This window comes from Psammomys obesus, unplaced genomic scaffold, assembly GCF_907164565.1.
Source record: "Psammomys obesus unplaced genomic scaffold, mPsaObe1.curated_primary_1811, whole genome shotgun sequence".
Taxonomy (NCBI): Eukaryota; Metazoa; Chordata; class Mammalia; order Rodentia; family Muridae; genus Psammomys; species Psammomys obesus.
Window position 1 is genome coordinate 530,993 of NW_026596155.1, and position 6,541 is coordinate 537,533.

A 6,541-nucleotide genomic window follows, 5' to 3' on the forward strand; every position below is an offset into this window, starting at 1 on the left:
CTGTTGTGAGCAGCCACATAGGTGCTAGGTCTTGAACCTGGGTCCTCTGGAAGAGCAGCCAGTGCTGTTAATTGCTGAGCGATGCATCTCTCCAGCCCCTTATTTTTATTATTAGTTTGTTTGTTGCTTTTGGAGATGATTCTTAGAAAAACAGCAGTTAACTGCAATGGCCACATCGTGCTAAACAAAACAATGTGTACATCTCCTAAAAACACCACGTCCATCCCCTTGCTTGCAATCACCCCCGCTGGGCCAAGGCTTACAGAGAGTGTGCCTGATCCCACGGAAGAGGCTGACCAGAGAAAGGCCTCAGTAAAGTCCCACTGAGCACAGTCAGAAGCTAATCCAGGAGACTGGGGACCACGAGGGAGCAGAGAGAAGCAAAAGGCTTTTGTGCAGGACCCTACAGCGGCGGATGCGGGCACAGGTCAGGAGCTGAGGCATAACAAAACCTGTGTAGTCTCAGGAGGAAGAGCCACAGAGAAGCCATTTCAGGGAAAGTATCAGAGTCACCGAGCAGAACTACGGAAAGGAGTCATTTCTCACCCCAGGTTTTCATGCCGACGTTTCGATCTCTGACATCGCTGTCTTTAGAAACGGGAACTTAGAAGAGACAATAAGGACTGAGGTTGGGAGGCTGTGGTCCTGAAAGCCAAGCAGAGGCCAGGAGAAACGAAGCATGACACACCTCGAGCTTGGACCCCGGCCTGCAGACCTAGAGTCTACACCACAGTCTGCAGGTTGGATTGTGGGAGCCCTGTGGGAGTCTGCACATGAGACCGTCCCGGAGGGTGAGACTCCGCCACAGTTGAGCACTGTTTTCCCTGCAACCTTCCTTCGCCCCTGCTCACATCCGACCTGACATAGCCTACTCCTTTCAGGGAGCAGTGCCCCAGGCTGGCAATGGCTGTGCTCCTCACCTCCCGGGCTAGCAATGGCAGCAACAGCTGTGCGTGTTCCTTACCTCCCATGCTCCTAGGATATTCCTTGATAGTCTTGATATTCCTCTCAGATCCCTCAGACACTTAAGCTAAAAAAAATAAAAAATAAAAAAGGCCTGTTGCATGCTTGAATTCCCCTGCATCCACAGGCATCCTTTGCAGCACTCACAGACACCAAGTGGTGAGCGTCGTCGAAGCTTTAAATCACCTTCAGCGTATTAATGCTATCCAGTTCAGTGCCAATGCCAAGCAGAGAGTGACTTACTGGGCTGTTTAGAAACGGGGATGAGAAAAAACGTCTACGTGTTTCCAATAATGAATATTGTTTTTGACTTGAGGTTGGTGGGGTCTACAGATGCAGAAAACATAGTGGTGGAATGAAAACCTGGGCTGAGATGCGATCTCTAATCGTCCCCTTAAAATAGGCCTGAGTGGGGCAGGAGGCTGGAGACGGCCCACAGACAGCTTCACACGGAACACTGTGCTGTCACGTGTCGGATCTCCTGGCCGAAGCTGGCACCCTGTCACAGAGTGTGCTCTTCTTCGAGGTTCTGCTCCTCTCACATGGAGACTGTGTGGGCATTCTGGGTCTAGCTTCCAACGCCATCTGTTAGGTGGGCATTGTTGTAGGTTCTTTGTTCTCCACTTGGGAAGCTGTAAACGGTCCCAGAAATGACAGTGTCGTAAACAATAAGAGCTTGGATGTCTGCCAGAAAACATTCCCAAAATAAAGCCATGCTTTAAAGACATCGTGAATTCAAGGCCCTTTTCCTTTGTTTTTAGTCATTGTTTCTCCTGCCTCTTCTGTGCACGCTTGTAGTTCTCTATTGTGGTGTTCTGGATTTCTTACACCTGAACTGTACATCACTCTAGTGATAAAACTGAGTCAAAATCGTCAAGCCTTGTAAGTGAAAATAGCTCTCTTCCTACATAAAATTACGTTTAAGCCATATTCTGGTTGCTTTAAACAATCTGTCTATAAGGAGCTCCAATTTCATAGTTTCACCAAAATGTGTCAAATTTAGTGTTAGAAAAAAAAATTTTGAGATGGTCAAGAGTTTTCTTTGTTTTTTTTTTTTTTTTATGGAGGGGGGAATGGGGGTTGTTTTGTTTTCATGCTCTCTAGATAAAACAGTCTCTTCATTCTCACAGAATTAACCTCATTGCCTGGAATCACACTCAAAAATCAATCGTGAATGCTAATTAAAATAAGTTAATTTGTGAGGCCTTTGAGAAAGACTCTTTAACCCACAAAATCAGGTGCCCAGGAATGCTTTTCTGTACAAGTCGACTGGTCTCACTGCCCCACGGTCCTCAGGACACCATTACAGAAATGCTGCCAGGGTCTTCTACACTGCCAGGACCAGGGAGATGTGCGCAGGTGTGTGCGGAGGCCCTGGAAGAAACTGAGAGCAGCACAGCCAGCCAGTCTCCTTCCTCAGGAGCTGCACACAATAGGACCTGAGGAAGAAACACCCCATTGTGTGAGGAATCAAGACCACGACCTCACATCCCAAGTCCTTTTCATGAGGAGCAGTAATTTTGACCCCAGACACGTGAGCCCTTCCCAGCTGTGAGGACTCTGGGGCAAACCGCCCTGCTTCCTCTGCTCCCAGATTTCCCCTGCTGCAAAACAGAGATAAGTTTTGTTGCCTTTCTGTCTCAGTTCTGAAAATAAATACGGCAAACGTCCCTGGGGTCCTTGGAGAGAGCTGCTAGCATCGTAGCTAAGGGCTTTGTTTGATTTGCTTCCTTTTCATTGTTTTCAGCCTGTTTGCCTGTTGACTTTGCCATCCATTCAGAAAGCCTAAACTGAGTTGAATTACAATGTCTCATCTACTGTTGATGACGAACGTATGGTATCCGTATCCACAGCCTTTGTTCGGGACACCTGGAGAAGACGGGCTGCCGGGAACGTCACTGTTGCTGGCCCAGTAGACTGAGGCAGGAGGGAGCAGCCAGTTCTGAACACCACTTACCATACAGCTAGAGACCCGGAGAGCACTAAGCCTCCGAGCTTTGCTGTAGTTTGACATAAACCGAGACAGTCAACGTTTGTGGCTTGTCAACTGCGTGGTAGGAGTTTCATGCGGTTTGCTTGCATTAAACTATTTGAACTCAGAGCAGTAACCGGAGATGGGTCCTGTGGTCTTTTCCACATGTGCCGCCTCATCTTATAAATGAGAAAGCCAGCACTGAGAGCGCTGTAACCCTCCCTGCTGCATGCACAGTTAGGGTGTGGGAAGCCAAGAAGCAATGCCCAGCTGCCGGGCCTTAACTCTTGTGGATTTAACCATTACGCCAACCTGTCTTTAATGGGAACATAGGAAAACCTCCAAAGGCTTGTCAGACTCAACTGACAGAACGCACAGGAAGCCCTTAGCACAATAATTGCGCAGTGCAGATAGATGTGACTGTTGAAGTGATTTGTCACGTATATATATAGGACCCACAGCCAGGCCTACTGGTGCGCCCAGGAGGCAGAGGCAGATGGATCTCTGTGTGCTCCAGATTAGCCAGGGCTTCATAGCGAGACCCTGCCTCTAAGAATAAATGCCGCAGTGCAAAGTCAAAAATAAGCGCAGCTGCAGCCTGTTTCCCAGGGAGACCTCTTCTTGTACACCAAGCTTTACCGTCTTGGGCTTATAGGATTGGGGGGTGGGACGGCTCTGGGGGAGAGCAGGCTGTGGACCACAGTTTCTCTGAACCAGCATGCCCATACTGCTAGAGCCCCAACCTAAATTTCCAGAGCTGCTTACAGAGCAGACGACGGTTAAAGCAGCCGGAATAGTTCGCTGTTAACATTCAGGCTGCATCCGCGAGGACGGTTTCCAGTCGAGCAATTAAAAAAAAAAAAAAAAAAAAAAAAAAAAAAAGCATCTGCAGCTTCTCTCCTTTAACCCTGACTTAGCAGTTGCCCTAGGAATAAAGAACAGTGTGAAGTCTCTTTTCAATGTCTTAGAACCACCCCTCACCCCCCACCCCAAGGGATGCTGATCACAAGATCTCTCGGAGTTGTTTGAAAAAAAAAAGAAAGAAAGAAAACAAGCTTGAGGAGCCAAGTGCTTGCATTCTGGCCAAGTTAGGAGCCTATGAGAACAAGAGCCTGGGGGAGGGCCACTCGCCCCGTGCACGCAGCAGAATCGGCTCTCTCCCTCTGGGGCTGCTCTGCCTGCAAAGCTCAGCAGCACCGAGAGAGCAAGATCCAGGGACCTGCAACAGAAACCATGGCAGCCTGAAACACCCCCCTGGTGCCAACCTCCAAATTCTCATCTGTCACTTCAGATCCTGACCGGCTGACAGAGCAGAAGAATTTCAACGCCAATAAGCTCAAATGTGCTTCTAGGTAAAGAAGCCAAGCTAACGAGCAAGGGGATTGGAAGAGCTTTTTTTGGGGGGGCGTTTGTCAAACTTTTACTTCCTGGCTGTGTGCAAAGAGGAAATTCAGCTTCAGCTTCAAGGGACCCAGGCTCTGGAGCCAGCCACCTCTCAGCAGGTAAATGTTAGATTTGCTATGTCTCCCAACTGCATGTGTTAAACTGACTTCCATGATCTAGAAAGACTGGGTAATACTTCTGCTTGAATAATTCAAAGCCATTAATTTATTTTTTAAATTTCATGCTGAGTGATTTGTAGGGGGAAAAGGAGAGTTATACTTTTTGTGGTTATGTCTCTTCCCCACCTACAAAATTAAAAAATCAAGCACTAATAAACCATAGTTTTGGTAATGATCAAGCCAGAAGCATAGATTTCAAAATCAAACAATATGCATGTTTGCCATGTTTAAATTCTCTAGAGTCGTGTCTCTGACAGCAAGCAGGGGTGGCATGCTTTGTTTTCCTAAGAGTTAGGGAATCTCTCTAACAGTATATTCTTCTTTGGTTATTTTCAAATTATCCCTTCCCAGTTTCTTTCTCTAACCCCGTTAACAGATGTTTCTTGCCTCCTACTGTCACTAATTGTTAAGGGTACATGAAATTTGCCCAATTCCTGACCATGTCTTCTTTAGAAAACCAAAATGCAGAAGGAGAATTAAAAGCTTAGAGCAACTGTGCTGTGTCTCAGGAGGGTCTCCCATCTGGCTCTTCCCAGATGCAGCCTTGACTGGAATACCTGCTTGCTCATTCCTCCAGGCACCAGCTCATCCTGCAGGGGATAACCAGAGCCCTGCTTTCAGCTGCAGATCAATACAATTGAAAAGGTACCCCAGAAGTCCTGCAGCAGAGTCTCAGGCACACTGCCTTTCATCTGCAAGGAGGTTGACTGCTGTCACCCTGACATTCCAGACTCCCCTGGGACAGGCTCTAGCCACACTGAATAGAAATGTGCCCACAGTCAAAAAAAAAAAAAAATATTCTCGCCTTTCTCTTAGATACCAGACTTTTGTTTTTTGAGTCCACAGCTTGCTCAGCTAAGTCTTTATGCTTCTGACTGTCTGTTTTTTCTTAAAGACCCCTTTTCTTAGGAAGGATTTAAATGTTGGATCACCTAGTGCCATCTAGCCAGATAGAGCAGTCTGTTTCCTTGTCACTCAATTGGCTGATGCTACTTCCCACATCTGGAGAAAGAATATGTGTGTTGTTCAAAGATCGTACCCCCCCCACACACACACACACTTTTTTCAAAGAGTTTTTGTGCAGCCATTGAGCAGCTGGAATACTGGGGTGTTTTCCTTGCCCTTCAGATTGATCCCCAGCAGGCTATTATGGCGAAGATCCACAGTGAAACATTAAGTAGTGATGACAGGATGAGCAGCTAACAGAAGCATGTAGACAACTCCAAAATGCCGTTCCCTTCGCTCCCTCCTGACTCTGGCTTTCTCAGCCGACTTAGTGGCTGTTTTGGTTAAGCTTAGCATGCTATCCAAAACATGTTCAGAACACTATTTTTTTTCCTCTCAAGAATGACATAGCAACTGTCAAAAGGCTTGGGGTGTGCTGGACTTTCTTATTCTCCTGGAATAATCCTTAGTAGAGGAAACAAAACCCCCACAAATCCAGGAGAAGTTCTTCCGGGTCTCACAGAATGCCTTCTGCTGAAGCTGCATCTGTGATGCAGCCCTGAGCCACAGCCTTTTTCTTTGCCATGGACATCAAAGGATACACAGAACTCTGGAAGAGAGTGGCTTCTCCAAAGACAGCCGACCTAATTAACATGAGAACAACGCTGGGCTCTGGTTCACGCATGATGACCATACAACTCTGACTATATAAGACGACATACATGGAGTTTATATGCACAATGTCACATGAAATAGCTCTGGGACTCAGGAGAAATGACTTTGCCTTTTTGTGCCATAAGACCCTCTGTCATGACATCAGAATCATTAAAAACAATAGATACTGTAGAGATGTCATGTGAGAATTAGGTGGGGAAAGCTAGTGTATATTAATCATAGCAAATAGGAAAGTATTTGTCTAGCTTTGTTTCATTACTTAAACTTGGCAAGGGCGGGGACTCTAGGCTTTCCCTTTTCTTACCCATTCTGCTCTAGTAACTCCTCAGAGTCAGACTCAAATCTACACACACACACAGCAGGATGGAGGGGCGTGTCTGCAGAGTCTGATGCATGCTTGGGTGTGTCTGCAGAGTCTGATGCA

The 6,541-nt window shown here is 46.9% G+C and overlaps 1 protein-coding gene across 1 annotated transcript in view; it reads left to right on the forward strand.

Moving 5' to 3' along the window:
• The first annotated feature begins 3,930 nt into the window (after positions 1 to 3,930).
• Sparcl1 (SPARC like 1) overlaps positions 3,931 to 6,541 on the forward strand; it is a 29,931-nt gene continuing 27,320 nt past the window's right edge. The window contains exon 1 of the mRNA XM_055594586.1: positions 3,931 to 4,437. The gene's annotated coding sequence lies outside the window, so the exon portion shown is untranslated. The remainder of the gene's footprint in view (positions 4,438 to 6,541) is intronic.